This window comes from Dasypus novemcinctus, chromosome 9 (genome assembly GCF_030445035.2).
Source record: "Dasypus novemcinctus isolate mDasNov1 chromosome 9, mDasNov1.1.hap2, whole genome shotgun sequence".
In the NCBI taxonomy this organism is placed as follows: domain Eukaryota; kingdom Metazoa; phylum Chordata; class Mammalia; order Cingulata; family Dasypodidae; genus Dasypus; species Dasypus novemcinctus.
In genome coordinates this window covers 93,840,452-93,864,531 of record NC_080681.1, presented here as the reverse complement: position 1 = coordinate 93,864,531, position 24,080 = coordinate 93,840,452, and the positions used below count along the sequence as shown (strand labels likewise).

General features: G+C 43.3%; 1 protein-coding gene across 5 annotated transcripts in view; it reads left to right on the top strand.

Moving 5' to 3' along the window:
• Positions 1-18,680: 18,680 nt before the first annotated feature.
• NFYC (nuclear transcription factor Y subunit gamma) overlaps positions 18,681-24,080 on the top strand; it is a 77,280-nt gene continuing 71,880 nt past the window's right edge. For 4 of the 5 annotated variants that reach the window (XM_058303807.2, XM_012522269.4, XM_071217524.1 and 1 more), the window contains exon 1: positions 18,681-18,950. The gene's annotated coding sequence lies outside the window, so the exon portion shown is untranslated. The remainder of the gene's footprint in view (positions 18,951-24,080) is intronic. The other variant, XM_071217523.1, reaches the window with a different exon arrangement.

Sequence of the window (24,080 nt, the reverse complement as noted above, 5' to 3'; positions counted from 1 at the left end):
TTGTTATTCCTTTGATTATACTGTTAAAGCCCTTGTGTCTTCTAATTATTTTCCTGCCTTTGCTTCTCTATATCATAAGTTCCTCTGGGCAGGGGAGAGGAGGAGGAATTTACATTTAGCAGCCATGTCTGCTGCACAAATAAATGAAAGAAATGGCAGATTCCATGGTAAGAATCCTGGGCAGGACACCTGGATCCTTGGGCTCCAATTATATTGTTTCAGTGATGGTGTACGCCTGCCCAACTCACGTCCATTTCTAAGAAAAGCCGCCCAGCCCACAAACCCTGCTGGGGCTATGCTTTAGACCTCTTGGCCCCTCTAGCCTCTAAGCTTGAGCAGATTGGGTCAGCACCTCACCCAAGGAAGCCATATTCATATGTTAGCTGGTGACCTCTCAGCAATTGCCTAGTGGAGATTGATCAATTAGAGCCTCTTGTGATCAAAGGAACAGAAAGAAATTATCAGCTAGAAGAGGGAGTTGAAATAGGGTGGTCAGAGACAAGCAGGCCTTGACCAATCATGTACAAGCCAAGATAAGAGGGGGCAGAGAACATGAGTAAGCAAAACTCTGTTGGTAGGGAGGGGAGAAAGGAGTAATTCTGCCCAGAGACAGGGAAGGGGTAAGGAGAAGGGGTAAGAATAGAGCAGTGGGTCCTAGACTGCCTCGTTCTTGCTGACATTTCAGTTCCATTTCATGTGTGTCCTTACATGAAACTCCTTTGTACTTGAGCTACATTGAGAGGATTTCTGTTCTTTGCGGCCCACTTGCCTGACTCTACTGTGTTATCTTAGCAAGTTCTCTGGGTCTCAGTTTGACCATAAAACCTCTAAGGTCCTCTGTAGATCAATGTTCTTTTAGAACAGTGTGTAGTGGGAATGGTTTTTAGATTGTTGACAAGTGAGTTCAGTATTAGGTCCAGAGCGTTTCTGACATCCTGGCTCCCAAAATAGCTTAGTAGCTGGTTAAAGAGCTCTTAGAGAACTCAATACACACCTGCCTTTGAACCTGAGACCTGCTGATACAATCAGCCTCCCCCTTCAATTGCAACCTTTGTTGCAATCGAACAAAGGAACTGAGGAACCAGGGCTGGTATTTCTCGGGTGTCTCTCAGCTGCTGAATGTCCTATCTGCCCCCTTTAGACTTTCTGGACCGATTTCAACATTTCAGAGGATTCTAGCACTAGGTCTGCACCAAAGAAAGTGCCACTCTAGGAAGAATTTGAACAAAGATAATAAGATTTCCTGCTCCCAGCTGTTTGGCTCTCATTCTGTGTCCTGCCTTCATCCTTCTAAGCTAATAACCATGTTGATAATAATACTTCCTTGCTTTTGTATAGTGCTTTGTACTTTCAAAAGCACTTTCATGCTTATTATCTAATTTGGTACTCACAGAAACCCAGGGAGGATAGGAGAGAGAGGGGTAGGTAGAAAATAGTACCTATCATTTCTCCCATCCCTTCCACCTCCTTAAAACAATTTATTTTAGAGGAAATTTTAAAGAATGTATCCCTCTTCTCTTTTTCAAACTAATGGAAATATTTTTTTTTTTTAAAGATTTATTTATTTATTTAATTTCCCCCCCTCCCCTGGTTGTCTGTTCTTGGTGTCTATTTGCTGCATCTTGTTTCTTTGTCCGCTTCTGTTGTCATCAGCGGCACAGGAAGTTTGGGTGGCGCCATTCCTGGGCAGGCTGCTTTTTCTTTTCACGCTGGGCGGCTTTCATCATGGGCGCACTCCTTGTGCGTGGGGCTCCCCCACGCGGGGGACACCCTTGCGTGGCACGGCACTCCTTGCGCGCATCAGCGCTGCGCATGGCCAGCTCCACACGGGTCAAGGAGGCCCGGGGTTTGAACCGCGGACCTCCCATATGGTAGACGGACGCCCTAACCACTGGGCCAAAGTCCGTTTCCCTAATGGAAATATTGAGACCCGGTCAGTTACTTGCCCAAGATTACAGAGCAAGTTAATGGCTAAGTTAGATTTAAAAGACTTCCCATTATAGACCACACTTAAGCTTGTAGTCCTCTTCTCAGGACTTGTCTGGTACTGCCTTGCAGCACACAACTGGTCAAGAACCTCTAAGAGAATTGGTTTTCTTGGCACCATGTGCCTTTGAGGTCTTCAAGGATCATTCACAAGCATACCCCTCCAATCCCTACAGAGGCTTAGCTAACCTATTGGGGATTGGGTAGCACCAGGAGACCACAGAAGTAAGCTAAGTTGGATGTAAGGGTTTTTTAACAGTTCTTTGGGTACTGATAAGGATATATACCCTTGGAACTCTCAGTTTTTTTGTTTTTGTTTTATTATTATTACAGAACACTTTGTGGGAGAGAAGACAGAAAAGGTTGAGAACCACTGGTCTAACCCTCCATCAGTACCTTGACAGAAGAGGAAGAGAAAGTAATAATCTCTGCCCTTCCTCCCTTTCTAAACTCCACTCTGCAGCAAGGGGCCGCTTTCCTGGCCCCTCTGTTTTGGGTCCCCTTGCCAACCATGCATGCTCATTGCTGTGCTCGCACCTGGCCATTGTGGAGTCCATCCCTTACAGCCACAACCTGGAGTCAAGTTGTTTTGGGAGGAATGTAGTAAGCTCTCCATAAAGTAGTTCTAATGATTAGGGATAGATGTGGAAGCAAAAGGCAATAGGCAGCTTTTCCTCTAGTTGCTCTAGGGCCTACCCTTACTCTTTTCCCAATGCCACAGACGAGAGCTTAGTTTGCAGCTTGTAGCAGTTTGATATGGTTATGAATTCCAAAAATAGATATTGGATGATGTTTGAAATCTGGTCTGTACCTGGGTGTGATTGAGTTATGATTGGGACTTTGACTAGCACATCATTAGGGTATTGAGTCCCCACGCCTTGTTGAGTAGGGACTCACAGATAAAAGGCATGACAAAGGACAGAGTTAAGCATTCTTAATGTTGGAGTTTTGATGTTGGAGTTTGATGCTTGTTTTAAACTGGAACCCTGGGGAAAGAGACAGAGCCATTCACCTGATAGTCTGCAGCTGACCTTGTGGAGACGGGCGAAGCCTAGAGAACCTCATAGTCTACAGTGGACCTTGTGGAGAAAAGAGAGGAGCTGAGCCTGGAGGAACCCAGGAAACCTGAACCCTCACAGACATTGGTAACCATCTTGCTCCAACACCTGAAAATAGACTTTGGTGAGGGAAGTGACCTATGCTTTATGGCCTGGTATCTGTAAGCTCCTACCCCAAATAAATACCCTTTATGAAAACCAAACAATTTCTGTATTTTGTATCAGCACCCCTTTGGCTGACTAATACAGAATTTGGTACCAGGAGTGGAGTTGTGCTTTTGCAATTACCAAGATGCTGGAATGGTTTTATAAATGGGTAAGGGGTATTTTTTGGAAAAATGGTGAAATACTTGATGAAAAAGGCCTAGAGCTCTTTGTAGAGACTGTTGATAACAATATGGATACTAAAGGGACTTTTTACGATGCCTTAGAAGTAAATGATGAAACTATTATTGGAAACTGGAGGAAAGGTGATCCATGTTTTAAAGTTACAGAGAACTTAGCAAGAGTAATTCCTGGTGTTTTATAGAAGGCAGATTCTGAAAATGGCAAGCCTGGGCATTTAGCTGAAGAAATTTCCTAAGTAAACCCAGAGACTGTGGCTTGGCTTCTCCTTGCAGCTTATAGCAAAATACTAGATGAAAGACATACTGAGGACTGACCTGTCAGGCACAAAGAAAACAGAAACTGATTCTGGAAATTCCAAGCCTCTGGAAATCAAGCTCCTAGAAGAAAGTGCCCCACTGGAGGACTTAACCAAACTAGTAAATCAGGATTGAAGATGCAGTTATCTTGGAAAGACATGTGGAAAGTCTTACTGTCTGATGGTTTGGACCCCTGCTTCTTGCATGCTAAACCAACAAGGTTTTTGAGAGAGCTGTATAAACAAAACGACTGTCAGCCTGGACTAAAAGAGACATGGAAAGGAGTAATCAGAGGAAAAACAGCTTTAAGAGGTAAAACATGGAAGCTGAGATCTGGAATTAAGACATTACCTTGGGCCAAGAGAGGAAATCCACCCATGTGGACAGAGAGGGTGAATTTGCACCAGCAGTTGAAGAGGGTGGATGTTCCTATTCAATAATCTGGGAGAGTTTTGCTGCCTCAGGGTACAGAGAGGGTGGAACACATTCCCCAAGGATTAGGGCAGTTAAAGTCAGCACCCCACAGGTCTGAGAGGGATGGACCTGTCCCTCAAAGGTTAGGGAAGGCCAGGTGGTCAACTCATTGTTCTGAGAGGGTTGAGCTTGTTTGCCAAATGTTAGGGGGAATGTTGTCTTCACATCACTGTACTAAAGGGGTTAAGACTCTAACCCAAAGATTGGGTAAAGTGTGGCAATCACCCCAACACTCTTGGAGGGAGAGGTCTGGAGCTTGGTTGACACCCAGATGCTTGATGAGGGTGGAAAAAAGAAAATGGCCATTGGGCAAGCATGTGGTTATGGTGGGTTCCAATAAGACACCAAGAAGAAGGAACCATCATCTTAAGAATGACTCTCAGACTTTGAAATTGAATAGAGGAAGCCCTGCAGGTCTACTGAACTGTAGAGGATCAGTGACTCATATTTCCTTCCCAATTTCTCCTTATTGTCATGAAAATGTTTATCCTTTGTCTGTCCATTTGTGTATTAGAAACAGATAAATTGTTTTGTAAGTTTCAGAGATCTATAGCAGACAGGACTTTGCCCCAAGACAAACTGTATTTCTTTAAATTGTGATATGATTTAGTACTTGCATTGTTACTGATTTAAGGGATTTTTTTGAATATTGTAATGTCTTTTTGGAATTCAGAGGGTGGAGTATAGCAGTTTGATATGGTTATGAATTCCAAAAATAGATATTGCATTATGTTTGTGATCTGGTCTGTACCTGGGTGTGATGAGTTATGATTGGGGCTCTGATTGGGCCATGTCATTAAGTCGTTGAGTCCCCACCTTGGTGAGATTTGGACTCATAGATAAAAGGCATGGCAAAGTACAGAGTTGAGGGTTCTTAATGTTGGAGTTTTGATTTGGAGTTTGATGCTGGTCTTAAGGTGGAGCCCTCGGGAGAGAGACAGAGCCATTTGCCTGGTAGTCTATAGCTGACCTTGTGGAGAAGAGAAGAGCTGAGCCTGGAGGAACCCAGGAAGCTGAACCCTCGCAGACAATGGTAGCCATCTTGCTCCAACACGTGAAAATAGACTTTGGTGAGGGAAGTAACTTACGCTTTATGGCCTGGTATCTGTAACCTCCTACTCCAAATAAACACCCTTTATGAAAACCAACCAATTTCTGGTATTTTGCATCAGCACCCCTTTGGCTGACTAACACACAGCTCTTTTTTTTTTTTTTTAAATTTTTTATTCATTTTAAAAAAATATATTACATTCAAAAAATATGAGGTCCCATTCAACCCCACCGCCCCCACCCTCTACTCCCCCCACAGCAACACTCTCTCCCATCATCATGACACATCCATTGCACCTGGCAAGGCAAGTACATCTCTGGGCATCACTGCACCCCATAGTCAATGGTCCACATCATAGCCCACACTCTCCCACGTTCCATCCAGTGGGCCCTGGGGGGATCTACAATGTCCCGTAGTTGTCCGTGAAGCACCACCCAGGACAACTCCAAGTCCCGAAAACGCCTCCCCATCTCATCTCTTCCTCCCATTCCCCGCACCCAGCAGCCACCATGGCCACCCTTCCCACACCCATGCCACATTTTCTCTGTGGACTTTGGATTGGTTGTGTCCATTGCACATCTATGTCAAGTGGGGGCTTAGATTCCACGTGGATACTGGATGCAATCCTCCTGCTTTCAGTTGTCGGCATTCTAGGCTCCATGTTGTGGTGGTTGACCTTCTTCAACTCCATGTTAGCTGAGTGGGGTAAGTTCAATAAATCAGAGTAATACACAGCTCTTGAGACATAACCCAACCCACCAACTCTAAATAGCACAGCTGGGAAATTAGTAATTGCACTCAGCCTATCAAGTGACCAGGACAATGCTATGCCAGTCAGAGTGAAGACAACAAAGTAGAAAATGTACTCAGAATTTTAAACAGAAATTTTTAAAAATATTGTGGTAACATATATAACACATAATAGTTCCTATTTTAACCATTTTCAAAATATAATCCAGTGGTTAATTATATTCACAATGTTGTGCTGCTATCATCATTATCCACTACATCTCCTGTCTCTGGGAGAGAGGTGATTGTTCTCTTGCACCACCTCAGCTCCCTGGTCTGCTAAGTCTCTTATTATCTCTCCTTTGTGTCTCTCTTTGTTGCGTCATCTTGCTGCAGCCGCTCTCCACATGCGCCAGTACTCCTGTGTGGGGCAGCACTCCTGCACGCGGCAGTACTCTTGTGCGGGGTAGTACTCCTGGCAAAACTAGCACTCCACATAGGCCAGCTGACTACATGGGCCAGCTTAACTTCACCAGGAGGCCCCGGGCATCGAACCCTGGACCTCCCATATGGTAGACAGGAGCCCAATTGCTTGAGCCACATCCAGTTCCCTGTATTAGTTCTTTTTTTTTTTTAAGATTTTTTTTTTTTTATTTCTCTCCCCTTCCCCCCTCCCCAAGTTGTCTGCTCTCTGTGTCCATTTGCTGTGTATTCTTCTGTGACCACTTCTATCCTTATCAGCAGCACCGGGAATCTGTGTTTCTTTTTGTTGTGTCATCTTGCTGTGTCAGCTCTCCGTGTATGTGGTCCCATTCTTGGGCAGGCTGCACTTTCTTTTGCGCTGGGCGGCTCTCCTTACGGGGTGCACTCCTTGCACGTGGGGCTCCCCTACACAGGGGACACCCCTGCATGGCACAGCACTCCTCGCATACATCAGCACTGTGCATGGGCCAGCTCCACACGGGTCAAGGAGGCCCGGGGTTTGAACCGCGGACCTCCTATGTGGTAGGCGGACGCCCTATCCATTGGGCCAAGTTCGCTTCCCCTGTATTAGTTCTTATATTCAGATTTTTTATCCATTTCGTAGTTTATTTTTGTCTATGGTTTAAGGTAGGGGTCCAATTTCATTCTTTTACATGTGGATATCTAGTTTTTCCAGTACCATTTGTTGAAGAGACTATTTTTCCCCATAAATATTTTGGCTCCCTTGTCAAAATTCAATTAGCCATAGATGTGTGGGTTTATTTCTGAACTCTCACTTCAATCCCATTGATCTATGTTTGTCCTTCTGACAGCACCACACTGTCAACGAAGAATTTATTTCCAATAACGGGTTAAATGTATTAGAAGGCCTGAAGGAGCAAAAAGTGTGAGGTGAAGTATGCCAGAGAGTTGTAACTGCAAGAAGTTTCTACCGCCCCTGGGCTACCCCTTGGACAAATCAGAAGGGTGTTACTAAACCCAGAAGTACACTTACTGCTGACACTACCAGAGTATTGTTTTGAAATGATGCTGCTGGCAGAACTATCAATGGTCACGACTGCCTGCAGCCCCTGCTGCTGCTATTGCAGGTACTCCTGCTGCTGGAGCCTGTGGCAGTAGCCCACCACCACCAGTACTGGAAATGCCAGAGATGTCCAAGCCCATAACCACCAGCTGCTGTCAGAGTTTCCACTAGATGCAGAGAAAAGTACAATGGCTTTGCCTATCCTCAAAACATCCAATCTCCAGCCATCCAATTTCCCACCTGTACTTCCTGGTGGTCAATCTGATAGGAAGCCAGCTGAGAAATGTAGTTTTCAGGATCCAGCCCTGTTTTGGTTTGCTAAGGGCTGCAAATGCAAATGACCAGAAATGGATTGGCTTTTACAATAAGGATTTACTAGGTTAAAGCTTACAGTTCTGAGGCTGTGAAAATGTCCAAAAAAAGACATCATCAGACATGCTGTTTCACCAAAGGTCTGCTGCTAGTGATCCTGTATTCTTGCACGTGGCAAGGCAAAATGGCAACCAGTCTCTGCCGTTTACTGCAGGCTTAGCTTCTCCCTGAGCTCAGCTGTGGGCAATCAGGCATACAGCTGTCTCACACCTCTTCTCATTGCTTCAATTTCAGCTGCTCTGCTGATTCTAGCCTCTGGATTCTCTCTCATCCTCTTGGGGTTTCTGTCTTTCTGTACCTGCAGGCAATCCAGGAGTCCTCTCTCACATGACAGGGTAAAATGGCAGCTTTCTTTCTCTGCCCTCTCCTCTGTTTATATAGGACTCCAGTAAAAGGATTAAGATCCACCCTGGGTCCCACAATCTAATCAAAGGCCCTTAACCAAAGAGATAGAATAAAAGTTATCTAATCAAAGGTCCCTTAACTGAATCAAATCAAAAGACCCCATCCACACTGGGTTTACAGGCACAGGAATGGGTTCACTTTAACAGCAGGATTTTCTGGGGTCCACAAAACACTCAAACAAGGACAAGCCACCTTCAGTACAAAGCAGAGCATGGAAAGGCTGGAATGGAGTGGAGGGCAAACAGGCAAATGACTAACTCAAATACTATTGAAACTTTCAACTTATTTTGGCCCCTGAAAGGCAATATGTAATGGGCATTAATTGATTACCTCATTTTTCCATCTCCAACTTTCCAACAACCCCGGACTTCCTTTCCAGGACCTATGTATTTCCAGAAAGCTGACTCCATCAAGGTAAAGCAGAGCTGAGTCAATCAGTGCACTCTACCCACTGGAAAGAATGACTGATTTCCAAGTGGTCAATCCAGCCAGAGTGAATTTCAGGGTTTTTGCTGGAACGCTGGCACGCAGACTCTTGATTTTTTGATAACCAAGAAAGAGGAGGAGTGCAGGCTCTGGAAGCTACTGGCAGTCATATTGAGACAACAAGGGGAACAAAAACCAGGAAAAAAAGAGTAGCCCTGAAAATAAGGATATTAAGTTTTTGACCCATGTTTAACCCATGTGCTGTTGCCACTGCTTAGGAAGCTCTGGCGTAGATGACCAAAATCCTGTCCCTTGGGGTGCCTATCTGCCACAAAGCAAGGCCAATTTATAAACATCATGGAAAACTCTGAAAGAGAAAGTTCTAGGGATCAGTCACTTCTCCCATGGTCACATCCTAGGCATGTGGCTTTTTCAACATTTTTTTTGCTCTATCTTCAATAAGAAATAACTTTTACACTGTGACCCAGGACACACATAGATGTACCTATAACTGAAACAAGAGTTTCGCAGTTGTTTTCACAGTATTTACCCTTACTATGTGCAATTAATTCATAGTTTCAATTCTACTGTATTCCATTTTTAAAAGAAATGTTGGTTGCAATCTTTTTTTTAAAAAAAGATTTATTTTTTATTGCCTTTTCTCCCCTCCCCCCCCGAGCTGTCTGCTCTCTGTGTCCATTCACTGTATTCTGTGTCCACTTGTATTCTTGTCAGCGGCACCAGGAATCTGTGTCTCTTTTTTATTGCATCATCTTGCTGCATCAGTTCTCTGTGTGTGTGCACCATTCCTGGGCAGGCTGCGCTTTTTTCACACCGGGTGGCTCTCCTTGAGGGGCGTACTCCTTGCATGTGGGGTTCCCCTACGCGGGGGGACACCCCTGCATGGCAGGGCACTCCTTGTATGCATCAGCACTGTGCATGGGCCAGCTCATCACACGGGTCAGGAGGCCCTGGGTTTGAACCCTCAGCCTCCCATATAGTAGGTGGATGCTCTATCAGTTGAGTTACATCCGCTTCCTGGTTGCAAGCTTCTAAATGACTTCATGATCTACTATCCGGTAGTAACCTACAGTTTGAAGAAAAAAAAAAGCCTTATACCATGCTATCATCAATTGCTGCAAAATTTCTAAAATCCTGATTTTAAGCATCCCAACTTTCCTGCTTCTGCATTCCTGTACTTCTGTCTTGCTTCCTGCTACTCTGGAGAAAAGTTACCATGTCCCAGCTGAGATCAGAAGTCAACCCCATCATCACCAACAACTTGTGCTTAGGCTTCCATCTCCTTTCTCTTTCTCAGGGACTTAACTTGCAGATATTTTGTCTCTTTTGCATTGTCAATTTCTTCCTGTCTACAGGATTATTCCCATGTTTACAAATTTACTCTAGAATGTCCCTTCTTAAAATGAAAAACAAACCAACAAATCAAAAGCCCTCTTTTGACCCCATTTCAGCTTCTGCTTCCTTCAATAAATCAGATTAGATATGATTGAATGAGACAGGAAGCAGAAAGGTGGTCTAGAAATGAACCTGGAGAAAGGACAAAGAGTTTGGTAAGAAGACAAGTAATGGGCATTGAAAGGAGAAGAAGGTATCAAGATATGTGTAAATGAATAGAAATCAGAAGGGAATTTCAACCCTGGAACCACCATCCTTAAACTCCCCTTTTGAGCCTCCTTATGCTCCCAACTCCCAAACTGCCAGAGTCTGGACTCTGGAGCCAGGTAAGTTTAGGTTTAACCCTACCTAGCCCTGCCATTTCTGAACTGGGTGACTTTGAACAAATTACATCTCTAAGGTTTTTCATCTCTAAAATGAGTCTAGTAAAACCTGTATCATTGGATTAAATGAAATCAACACAAGCTAGCAGTTATTATTATCATGTCTTTCCTCATTCTTAAACAGAACTTTACTCCCCACCTAAAAATAATGACCACAGTGATCATTTGTTGAGCAATTCCTCTATGCCAGGCAATATGCTTAGAGCCTTACAAGCAGGTATCCAAGACAAGAAGGATTCCCTGGCACCTTCTCATCCCAGTTTTCTCCCTCTGAGAACATTTATGGAGTGTCTACCATGTACTAGGGAGAGGATTGGCTTACTTGCATTCATTTGTTCAATAGATGTTGATTAGAACCTATTACGATGCCAGGCACTTACTAGGTGCTGGAGACACCAAGATGAATGTGGCCCTGAACCTTGAAGGTCTCACAGTCTAGCCACACAGGAATTACGATGTTAAAAGGGGATGTATTTGGGGTGTTCTCTCCTTGTGGCTTCTCTGGCCTAGGCTCCCCCACCTCAGACCTATTCTTTTGTCCCTTCCCTGGTCTAGAGAACCCCACCTCCCTCTCCAGACCCTATGACTGATAACGTTTATAAATGTTTTTCTGGCTTGACCTTGGAATGTGTCTTGATCTTCAGGACACGCCTTGGGTTCTCAGCCCCATGGGGCCCTTCGGATTAAGAGGAGATAAGTTTTGCATTCTCCACCTCTCCCTGCCTGGGATCCCTTGCCAGAGGAGAAAACCCAAACAGACTTCCAATAGGATGCTGGTCTGGTTTTTGCCCTATCACACCTTTAACACCTCTCTGTCTTAATTAATTCTTTTTTTTTTTAAGATTTATTTTTATTTATTTCTCTTTTCTTCCCCCCACCCAGTTGTCTGTTCTCTGTGTCCATTTGCTGTGTGTTCTTCTTTGTCCGCTTCTGTTGTCAACGGCATGGGAATCTGTGTTTCTTTTTGTTGCATCATCTTGTTGTGTCAGCTCTCCATGAGTGTGATGCCATTCTTGGGCAGGCTGAACTTTGTTTCATGCTGGGCAGCTCTCCTTATGGGGCGCACTCCTTGTGCATGGGGCTCCTCTACGTGGGGGGCACCCCTGTGTGGCAGGGCACTCCTTGCACGCATCAGCACTGCGTGTGGGCCAGTTCCACACAGGTCAAGGAGGCCCTGGGTTTGAACCACAGACCTCCCATGTGGTACACGGATGCCCTATCCATTGGGCCAAGTCCACTTCCCTTAATTAATTCTTAGTCTCCTATTTGCTATATCCAACAGACTCTGACCTTTTGTCCTTTTTTTTTTAACCCCTTTCTCTCTTTGTGAAATCATAGTTGACTGTTCTTTTTATCGTTCATCTCTTCCAGCTCAGAGAGGCTAATTCATATTATTGCTCAATTCATACTACTAAGGAATGGAGCTGGGAAACAAATCAGGGACTCAAATCATGCTATAACCAGTGTTTTAATTTCCTAGGTTACTTAAAGCAGATACAATGAAATGCGTTGGCTTAAACAATGGGAATTTATTAGCTTACAGTTTGAGGCTCAGAAAATGTCCAAATCAAGGCATCCTCAAGGTGATGCTTTCTTCCTGAAGACCGGTTGCCAGAGATCCTTGGCTCCTCTGCCACATGGCAAAGCATGGTAGTGTCTTGCTGATCTCTCCCTTCTCTTCCCAGGTTTCATTGCTTTCATCTTCTTGTTTCTGTGGCTTTCCCTCTATCTCTGTATTCATTCCATTTATAAAGGATTCCAGTAAGAGGATTAAGGCCCATGGTGAATGAGGTAGGTCACCCCTTAACTGAAGTAGCCTCATCAGAAGACCCTAATAGGTCCACACCCATAGAAATCAATTAACTTTAAGAACATGCCTTTTTGGAAGGTACATACAGTTTCAAACCACCAAAACTATTATACCATGTTTACCCCCCAAAGCAGACCTATCGTCTAGATATGTGGTGTCCTATCACATTTCAAGTGCTCAATAAACACATGTGCCCAGTGGATAATATATTGGACAGCGCAGATATAGAACATTTCTATCACTGCAAGAAGTTCTAATGGATAGCATTGTTTTTAGATGAAGAGTCTGTCCTTTGACCCCTTCTTTTTACCCTTTCTCCCTTTATTTCTTCTCAGGGAATGGACAGCCATTGTTTGGTCTGTCCAGTCCCTTACCCCTTCATTCACATGGTTACAGTAGATATAGCCATGTTTACACATGACTCCCACCCCCATGTTGATTGGTTCAGAGGCATACACCTGACCAAAGCTCTTCCAGCCAGGAACTCTTCCTCCTAGGAATCCAGGATTGGGTCTAATATTCTAGTCAACTGGCTGATCTGTTGAATGGTGGGAATAAAATCTAGGAGCTGTGTGTGACCATGTTTTCTATGACATAGAATTTGGAAAACTGGTCCTCAGAGAAATAGAGAAATTACAAAATAGTTACACATATTGGGGAGAGTTGGATCTAGGAATTTAAAGGACGTTAGGGCTATCTCTCTATTTCTCTCATCTCTGCCTTCTTCTGTGGTGCCTTCATGCTCAGTCTTTCTCTAGGAAGACACCCACAGCTCCGTATGGCTCAAGATCTCCAGAAGAGAGAACCTGTTTCTCCTATATCTATATTTTAATCTTTAGGAAGGCTTTGCTTAGCTTAGTTTGGATCATGTTCAGAAACTATGATCTTTTTGGGCAAGGTTTCATAGAAAACAAAGCCTAAAGAAGGGATTAAGTGCAAAAGGTTTGTATGGGAGACACAATCCTAGGGCAGTGAGAATGAGGGAAAAGGGGAGGCAGGAAAGGATGGAAAGCAATGCAAGGAAGTATTTGCTGATCACTTCTTCATAATGAGCACTGAGAAGCAGCAGCTGGTCTCTTGACAGATGCACCCACTTGGTCATGCAGGGTGTCTCCAGTCAGGTTGTATGGAGAAATTATACCTTGAAACAATCTATCAGAGGAAGGAAGGGAGAGTGGATTGTCCTGTCCTGTTGCTTGTTGTCTTTTATCTCTCACTGATCAATTTTGCCCCATGGGTAGTTAAATCCTTGATACAGCTAGGTTGCTTCATTGGCCCCTTCAGCCGCCACTTAGGAAGCCAGATCCCATGCTCTGTGCAGTGGCATGTTATCAGGGAAGGTGTAAAAGGAGCCAGAGACTCCATGTATGCAACTAGTTGGCCTCAGGCAACAGAACTGTAAGGACTATCTCAGTGTTGGTCAGCCATGGCTGTGGATGAGGTGGACCAAGTGGCTAATGGCACAGGAAGCTGACAGACTTTGAGGAGGCACTGGCCAAGATGCAGAGATCATTATGATTGGTCAGTCTGGGTCATGTGCCTACCCCCGTGGCCCATGGGGCGTGGGAGCAGTAGTACGATAGAAAGCATCCCATCCCCTCTCCTTGAACGCAGATTCTCAGAATATAAAAGGCCAAGACAACATTAAATGCAAGAAATTTATTGGGGTAAACACCTGTGAGACAAAATGTGGAGAGAGCTGAGGAAGACTGGGAGAGCCATCAGACTGTGTGTGGTAGATGTGACCCTGAGGGAAGGAGAGAGGGAAGAGGAGTTTTAAGTGGAAGCGTCTTAACCTGCAGTGTAGTTGTAAGGAAGGTTTGGCAAGGCCATTCAGCAGTCCTTGAGCCAAAATCGCCCATCAGAAGAGTACAGCTTATTCCATGAACAGGCATGTCCTAAAATCCCTGCTATGGTCAGTCACTGCCTATGAGCAGTTTGTGGGATGCAGCATCTGGGAGTGAAGTACCAAAGATTTCTGAACTCAGCAACTGAACTGCTGATTAATTATGGTTTTCTTAATCAGAGATCTGAGGTATATTCTCATGGTCTCCAGCCCTGTCAGCACGGCAGTACATACATAGATATGAAGATTATTCTAAATGTGTGTGTGTATATATATGAATATCATTACCAGTTGAAAGGGTAAGAAGTCTTGAGCAAGTAAGGCAACAAACGTTCATACCACCGCTTCCAGTGTTCCACTTGTAATTCAAACTCCACATGTCCAAACCTCAACTCATGACTTTTCCACTCTCTGACTCTTCATCTGGAGACTACCATCCTCCCAGTGTGAAAGCTGGGAGTCATATTAAACTCCCTCATTTCTTCTCCCCCAGCCCCTCCTGTGATAGCCAATCAATGGCAGTATCACCTCTGCATTTTCATCTTCTTCCCTTCATTCTCATTGCTTCTGATGTGTACAGGTCCTCATTACACCTTGCCTAAACCATTGTGGAAGTTTCTAGCTGGTCATTCCACAACTCTATTCCATTCTATTCTCTGCCACATTGTCTTTATAAAAACTTCCACCACTAACTCTCCATAGCAGAAAATAAAATCCAAGGCCTTTGATCTGACCATAATATATCTTTCCAGATGATTCTTTTTCTCCTACTTTTTTCTCAACTGATCCTTTGCTTCCTTACATTTGTCCTAGTATAGCAACCAACAGATGGCATGTACTTCCCCCAATTCTATTCATTTTTCAAGGCCCAGTTCAAATGTCATATTCTCTACAAATCTTTCCTGAACTCCCCCCACTATTGCACACTAACTAGATGTGTTCTCTCCCTTTTTTTGAGCCCCAGCAGCACATGAATTGTTTCTCTTTAGCAATTACTGCTTTTCTTTCCGATCAAAGAAGGCACACAATAAGATAGATTGGTATGGCTTAAGGAAGTCCAGCTGGCCATCTGGACAGATCCTTCCACAGTGCTATAACCTTAAAGGACTTACCATTGTCTTGGGACTGATCTTCAACCTTGAAAACCCAGAAGCCTGATTTTAACTGTAAGCAGAGAATGGAATCTTCTCCCTGGGGTGCTCTTGTATTCATTAAGTTCATAGAAACTGATATTTATATAAACCAGAACCCAACTGATTCATTTATAATGAAAAATACTATTATCAAGAGAACTGGAATCCTCTAAGTGGCAGATAATTGGATTCTGTCCTTCCAGGCAACACATTTGCTGGATGAGCATAGAGTCATACCAAGAAAGCATGTTGATCTTAAGAAGCATTTCTTTAGCTCAGGCAGCCTGACATATTCTCATCCACCACAGGGATGACATAGACACAGAAATCCTAGTGATCAGGTCCATTTGACTTCAGACACAGCGTTTAAAGGGTCATTATTGGTGCTTGCCTCTATGACTGCCTTGTCTGAGGCTGCCGTTGGTCATCAAGCCCTTTGGTTTGCAGAGTTTTTGAAAACAGGATCAGAATGATTGATAACATTGATTAGGCTTCTCTTTATTAAATTACAATCACATCTCACTACCTTTTTGCAATTCCTTCCAGATGAACTGGATCGGAGTTTGGGTTGTTTTTGTTGATATTCTTTGACAGACTCTAGAATTTCTCTCACAAGTAGCTTTTTTCAAGATAGTATTAGTCTTAATCTTAGTTGTGTTCCAGTAACAAACAACTAAAACAATCTCAGTGGCTTACAACAACAAAGGTTTTTTCTTATGTTATATTACATGTCAGCTGCATTATATTACATGTCTGCAGCACATCTTCATTTTGGGACCAAAGCTGGAGAAGTAGCTCTATTGGAGACATTCTGCTCTCATGGCAGAGAAAAAAAACAACACATGGCAGAATCATGAGATGGCTCATAAATTTTTGCCCAGAGTGGCTAATTCCACTTCTGTTCATATTGATTAAAATAAGTCAAGTTTGATGACATTGGCATAAGAAGTATAATCCTCTCCAAGGGACAAGTCAGGTAAGGAGGTCCTAGAAAGAGAGGGTCACAATATTGACGATAAAGTCTCCAGCAAGGACTGTTCAGCCTGTATATGCACCAGTATGAATGTTACCAGTTAAAATATTGACTTTGAAAATATGAAATACTTTAAAAGTATTAACTGGTAAATAGCTGCTGTCCCAAGCCTCCTGACCAACAATTCTGAGATCTCCTAGTACCTACTATTAACAAACCAGCAACTTATGGGTTAACATCTAGCAGAGAGGAATACCTCCAGCACCCTACTTAGGGCTTTTAATCTGTTTAATTAATACTATTTGTGGTTAAATGTTTAATATAATCCTTGGCTAATTTCCTCTACTATGTAGATTTATTTTTTTATATGTAGATTTTTATTATTTTTCCCCCTTGTGGCTTTTTGCATGCCGTCTGCTCTGTGTGTCCATTTGCTGTGCGTTCTTCTGTGTATTTTTATTTCCCATTCCCCCTTGCGGCTTTCTTGCTGTGTGCTCTGTGTGCATTTGCAGCATACTCTTCTGTGGTTTTTTTTTTTGGCTTGTCTCCCTTTTTTGTTGTGTCACCTTGCTGAGTTGGCTCTCTGAGGCGCTTGTGGGCTGGAGGGTGCTCCGCAATGTGCTGCTGAGCTTCCCTTCACAAGGAGGTCCAGGACGAGAACCCAGGGCCTCCTATATGGTAGACGGAAGCCCAACTGATTGAGCCACAGCTACTTCCCTATTAGTTTATTTTTGAGAGCAACCTGATTTCCAAACTCTTGGAGAGAAACTTGCTGCAGTCTCTATGTACTGACAATAATCATAACAACAATTTGTAGTGCTTCCTATACATTTTTACATTCCTTTCCATAAATAGTGTATCATACGTCATGACTGCTCACTAAATAAATACTTACAGACGTACCTGGCTTTCCCCCCTTAGCTAACCTTGTCACTCTATCTCAACATACTATTTCTTATTTTAGGTCTCCTTGTTTTTCATAAATGTCATTTCTCATGTCTGAAAATGTCATTATTATCACTTTTTTAAAAAACACTTCTGGGGAAACGGACTTTGGCCCAGTGGTTAGGGCGTCCGTCTACCACATGGGAGGTCCGCGGTTCAAGCCCCGGGCCTCCTTGACCCGTGTGGAGCTGGCCCATGCGCAGTGCTGATGCGCGCAAGGAGTGCCCTGCTACACAGGGGTGTCCCCCGCGTAGGGGAGCCCCACGCGCAAGGAGTGCACCCATAAGGAGAGCCGCCCAGCGCGAAGGAGGGAGCAGCCTGCCGAGGAATGGCACCGCCCACACTTCCCGTGCCGCTGACGACAACAGAAGCGGACAAAAGAAACAAGACGCAGCAAAAAGACACAGAAACCAGACAACGGGGGGAGGGGAGGGGAATTAAATAAATAAATAATAAATCTTAAAAAAAATAAAAATAAAAAAATAAAAAACACTTCTGCATTTTACAAAGCACTCTTAGGTACACTATTTCATTTAATCTCCCCAACACTCCCCAACACTCCCAGGAGGTAGGAATTAGATCATTTTACAGGTGAAGAAACAGAGACTCAGTGAAGTCAGGTGACTTAATACCTATTTAGGTTTCATTCATTCATTCATCAAATATTTATTCAGTGCTTAAAGTGAGATTTATTGAAGTTGGACTTGGAAACAATATTCTGGAATATAAGTCAAGGGTTTATTCCACTATTCTCAGCTATTTTATCATTGGGTCATGAACCCAAAGGAAGGAAATAATAATAGCGTGTTGATTATATTGTTGAAGAGCCTGCAACCCAAGTTTCTGAAAGACTCCAAAGTCATTTGTAAAATCCAAGTTGCCATTGGCAAGGGCAGTCCCATTCCTCTCTGTCCAAGCTACCTAATCAGCTCATTGTAGATAACTGCAGTTTTGATGAACTCCGTGGGTTTTGGAGCTATTCAAATTGGATTTGACACTACCTGTGGGGTCTTGCTCAGAGCAAGTAACTTTTCAGCTTCAGTTTTATCATCTTTAAAATGGAAATAATACTAATGCCATCTGTTCGTGGAGTTAAGATTAAAGTATGAAAATCTATAAGCTCACTGTATCTGTGGTTTCCAATTGTCCTCGATGAAGTTGTAAACTGTGCATTCAAAAGAGAAAAACAATGTCTGTTGGCATAGGCTTACAAACAACATTCTTGGGACTTAGTTTATTCTGGAGTATATCATTTAGTTTTGGAATTTTATGAAGCTGACAACCACTTTACCGGCGTGTTCACTTAATTTGCCATTCCCATGTCGTCCTTCATTCCCAGTTCGCCTTTCCCCAAATTACAAAACAAAACTACTGATTCCTAAAACCCAAAGTGTGCGCACGGAGAGCAGAGATCCACAAAGGCAGTCGCCCTAGGCAGGTCACCAAGTAACCCCTCCCCGAACCCCTGAAGGGGGCGGAGCCAGAAAACTCGGCTCTCACGCCTTTTCATCAGGTCGGCGCCACTTCTAAATTCTCGCGAGGCTTCAAGCAATTCAGCTTCAGCGCATTATAAGCTACCAAGAGTCGAGGCGCCAAGAGAGGGGGAGGGGAAAGGGGGAGACGGTGCAAACGGCGTGGCCGCCATCTTGTTTGTGCCCCCGCTTCGCGCGCGCTCTACTCCGTGACGCACGCTTCCCCCTCCCCTCCGCCCAGCCCCGGCCGCTGCATTGCCCGACACCGCAGGACCTCGGAGGCGGCTCCTGCTTTTCCCTAGACTCCTGAGCAGAGGCGTGTGAGTATGCGGGAGCATCTGCGGGAAGGAGGGTGTAAGGTAGGCGGCGGCGGGGGGAAGGGCAGCGCTTCCCGCCTTCGGTGGAGACCTCACTTCCTTCGTACGGCCGCTGCCGTAATTCGGTCCGGCCTGCCTGACGCCATGTTGTATTCTCGCCGCTGTCGCCTCTGCGCTCGTGGGGTCCGTGCGCTTCGTCGGCTCGGCCCGCGGGCTTTCTCCCATTGGCGGAAGGCGACGGCGGGGGGGCTCGCTCGTGATTGGTCGGTGGCGGGGAGGCCATGGACCTGGCACCTTATTGGTCGCTGTGGCTCCGGACTGGGGGGTGAAAAAATCGGAACCTGCTGGGGCAGTGACCCCCTACGACGCAGGCGTGGGGTGGAAGATGGGGCAAGCCTAGAGGACTTGAGGAGGGAGGGAGGGTGAAGGTCTGGCAAGTACTTTGGGGTATGGCCCGGAGTGGGGGGTGGGCGCCTCTAATTTCAGAGGTGTCCTTACCTGGAAGTTGTGTGGCCCCAGGATGGGGGCGTGCAAGCTCCTAGGGTGCCAGACTTAGAAAGAGCGAAACCCGAGTTACAGGCTGAGGGGTTCTTCTAGGTCGGAGGGTGCCAGACGTGAATTATGACATAGTTTGAGAGTGACCCTGAAGTCCTTGGATCCCAGATCTGAGGGCATGGTGTAGGAATAAAAGGCAACAGGACCCTATCCGAACGATAGGGTCGGACAAGAATTTTGCTCTAGAGGGTGAACATTGAAACAAAGTTTTGGTGGAGCCAGTTACCAGACCTGGGATCTGATGTGAGGAGGAGGTAAACAAGTCCCAGGCTAAGAGGATAGGTGTGCCCAGTCTTAGTAACTAAATTCCAAGCCTAGGATACACAGAATTTACTCTTCAAAGCTTCCCTTTCAAAAAAGAAACCAAGGAATGTAACTGAAGTACCCAGTTGAAGAACCCATATTCTGTATGTCCAAAATAGGAAGCATTTCGGGAACATATTCAGATTTGGAAAGTATATTAAAAGAGCAATGATAGATTATTGGGTCTCAGCATCAGGCTGTTAGTTTTGAGATGTTGAGTGTGGAATTTGTCTCCTTTAGGAAGGATACAGGTAAAGGCTGAGTTCGCAAAGCTACACTTTCTAGCAAATATTGGGTACTTGGCAATTGTTAGCTGAATGATTAGGTTCCCCTTTGGAGGAAGGGAACTTAGCAGAGTTCCTGGCTCTTGGCTCATTTTTTATGTGCCTAAAAACACACTCATCCATGCAGGTTTTTGTTTTTGTTTTGTTTTTTTCATTTTAAATATGCAGTCCCAAACTAAAATAAGCAAAGCATAGCTTCTTGTATTTTAAGTAACAGGACTTGTCAACACTTTCTGGTTCATATTTCAAAAGGCTTTTGTTTTAATTCAAAGTTGTTAGAGTCTCCTTCCCTGGGAGTGCATTCCTTTTCCACTGAATTGTGACCACTGGGATTGTATTACATTTGCTCATCCTAAAACGTGGGGACAGTGGAAACACATTTATCTTAAACCTCTGTGTTTTCATAATTTGTTTTTGATTGTCTATATTAGGTGGTCCTTTCTAGCTTTAGATGAATATTACACTTCATACTCATTTCAGTAAGCTCCTGTGGTTTTCAGATTTGGTCAGTTTTATGTGAATGCAACTAAATTTCCAAGGAAGAAGTAGAGAAAGGGAATTGACATTTTAGGGCACATTGACTACAACTCTTCTCTTAGGTAGGCATTATCACCCCCATTTTGCTGATGAGGAATTGAGGATCAGAGAGATTATAAGTAGCTTGCCCAATGTCACTTAGGAATGTTTGAGCTGATATTCAAACTCAGCGGGCCTGATGCCAAAGCCTGTAGTTTTATCTACTATGTTATGTTTGGCTAGTCATGGGACTTGTCAAACTCTTAGTTTTATATTCCAAAGTGGATTGCCTTACTGTGATTTCTGTGTATTAAAGTGTATGGGATGGGAGAATATATTAATAAGAATTTGTTGTACTGTCACAAGGATTCAGACCACAGAATTATAACCATATAGAATATGGGTTCTTCAACTGGGTACTTCAGTTATATTTCTTGGTTTCTTTTTTGGAAGGGAAGATTTGAAGAGTAAATTCTGGATTTTTTTTCCTGAGCGAAGGTAGAGGGGGGGGAATATGTACAGAAACCTTAAGAATCTAGATTCTTTAGTACCAGGCTTCAGAATATTGCTATCACTTTCTGTATGTGGAAGTGATTTATGCCACACAGTGAGGATCTACCAAGTGCATAGTGTGAAGAGATCACTAGATAGCTTTTCAGACATCACTAGTCAACCTAGGATGTTTGTCTCGAAACACCAGGATTTATCCAAAGGCCTAGCACCTTCTTCGAACTGATTCAAGAATATATTTATCTAGAATTATGTGTGAAATGAATTTCCAGTTTTGCTTGGAAACCATTTAAATAATTCAGGTTTCAAGGGGAGACCAGTGAATTAGAAGTTTTATTTGTGAAACACTGCATTGTGGAAAGTAGACGTAAAGCTATGTGAGTGGAGATAGCACTTGCCTTGTATTTGCTTGGTATTGAAAGGACTGTATTTTGTGCATTGGTGATCTCAGCCTTATTCTGCTCAAATCATTGTTATTCAAATACGAAGAATGTTATGATATATATAACTTAATTTCTTTATTACTAAGTCTAGACAAGATTATAGAAACGAGTATGGGTTTATATATATGTATATATCTAGATATCCGTATGTCTTTCTATGTATATCTTTATTCAACAAGCATTTCTTTAGCACCTGCCCTTCAAAATCCGTGACCACCTTCATTCCATATTAGCCCTTACACCCAAGGTCACTTGCTGGACCTTGTTATCATCCAGAATTGACCACCTCAGAAGTCTTGAATCCTGGGAGGTCTGAGTAGATCTGAGTTGATATTAAAGATTTGTGAGCCTCAGTTTTGTTTGCTAAGAGAAATCATATTAATGCTTTATACTTTACAGGCTGTGTCCATGTCATCTTATTAAATCCTTATGACAAATAATTCTGTTATCTCATTTATGCTCACATTTTTCCTTTGGTCAAGACTGATTCGCGTACTAGGGAAAATACAGGTTTTTTAATCCCAATTTTATATACATAGAAATGGAGGCAAAGTGAAATGAGGCCGTGATATATGTCTGAGGCAATTTTGAAATTCACATATCTTGTCTTAGTTCAGAACCACTAAGGATCTAGAATAATATAGTTCCTACATTTTATTGAGTGCTTACATTGTGCCAACTAGGTTATAAATTCATTATGTGTATTATTGTCATAAAATATGTGGTAGCTCCCATTACCACCCTCATTTTACATGTAATAGAAACTGTCACAGAGAGGCTAAGTAATTTTTTTTTTTTAAGGCCTGTAAAAGAGTTTATTAAGAAACAAGGAAAGAGATAGTACACACCCAAGACATGGGTACATGCGCTCTGTAGGATGAGATGCCTGGAGAGGTTAAGTAATTTGTGCAAGGTTACACAGCCAGTGAGTGGCAGAGTGGTGATTCAAACACAGGTCTGTAATTCCAAAACAGTTTGCAGAGTCCTTATTCATAAACAGTATGTTATTTTGACTCCATATAATATTATGGAAGGAAAAAATCCTTGGATCTTAGCTCTGTAAGTGTCTTCAGAATCCTTCAGGCTGGTGATTAGTACTGAGGCCCTAAAGAGTGAAAAGACCTTGACAAGGTCACCCAGTTATTCAAGAGCAGAGTCAGGTCTAGCCCAGATCACTGGATTCCCAGACCGTTGCTCATTCCACTGGACATCTCTGCTTCTCCAGTGGAGGCATTGACTTGATGGATGAGATGACTGTGAGGTATCTGTGTTTTGGCAAGTTTGTCTCATTCATATGAGGTTGAATGGCAGAGGATATTATTAGGGTCACAAATGACATTTCTGAGGTTTATTCCAGCCGCAGCCATATAACCTAGGTAGAACATTCCTTAGCCAGCAAGTTGTTTTTTCCATTCTATTTTTTAAACTCAGAGCAAACTGGTTTTGAGTTATCTGATGTCTTACAGTCTCTCTTTTCATTTTGTTTGTTCAGTTTTTCATGCATGCACTGTGACAAGCTAAGAAGGCTACGGGGTCATGTCAGTATTTTTCCTCAGAGCCTCGAAGCACCTAACATAATTTAAAGAGATTAAAATGCCAGGGGAAATGGATTTAAAATACTTTGGCCAAAAAGTGCCTTTGGTGGGGGGCCATACAGTTAACTGATTTTGGAGTCAGACCTAGACAAGAATTCTGTCTCTTGCAAATTCATTTACCCCCTATGTGAGCTGGGGTGGGGATGGGCAGATTCTTAACTCAGTTTCTTCTCTAAAGTAGCATAATACCTACATTAGGTGCCTATCACTGAGTGGACCTCAGTCAGTGAGAAAACTTCACTTTCCTTTTAGAACAGTATAAAATCTGTCCTGGTAGCCAGTTAGAGCTTCCCTGATGAGGAAGTCTTATGTAATTATCTACTTTGTTATGTACAGTAAAATTTCTGCATGGGGGGAGCAAACGCTTGAAATGAAAGAAGTGACCTCATTTAGTTGTGCTGATATGATTTCAAAGCTGATTTTCAGTGGATCAGTATTACTTTAGAATTCACAAAATAGTAGGATCATTGGTTTCAGGGAAAGATTGTCTCCTGATCTCCTCTGTTAACCCCTAAGTGCTGAGTGATAATGATACTGAGATGACAACTTTTTTTCATTTTGCCAAATAACAATGATTGTTAAAATCCAGAACAATCAGTTTTATGCTTCTGTCTAAAAGTAGGCATTTGCTAATATTACAGTTTAAAAGTTTTTTTCTAATTGTGGAAATGATCAGTTGAAGAAGGACTGTCTTTTTGGTCTATGTGATGTGTAGTCACCTGGGTAACATTTTCTTGGAAGTAAGCAAGAAGACACCATTTTGGAATGGTTCAGGGAAAAAGAATCTCTCTGCCTGCAGACATTTTTGCCAGGTTGCAAAATTTGCTGCACCTTTTCCACACTTCATGTTTTAGTAGTGATGTACCTGAGAGCTAGCAGGTGTCTGAACTCATTTTTTATATGGGGGGTTATATTTTCCATTTTTAT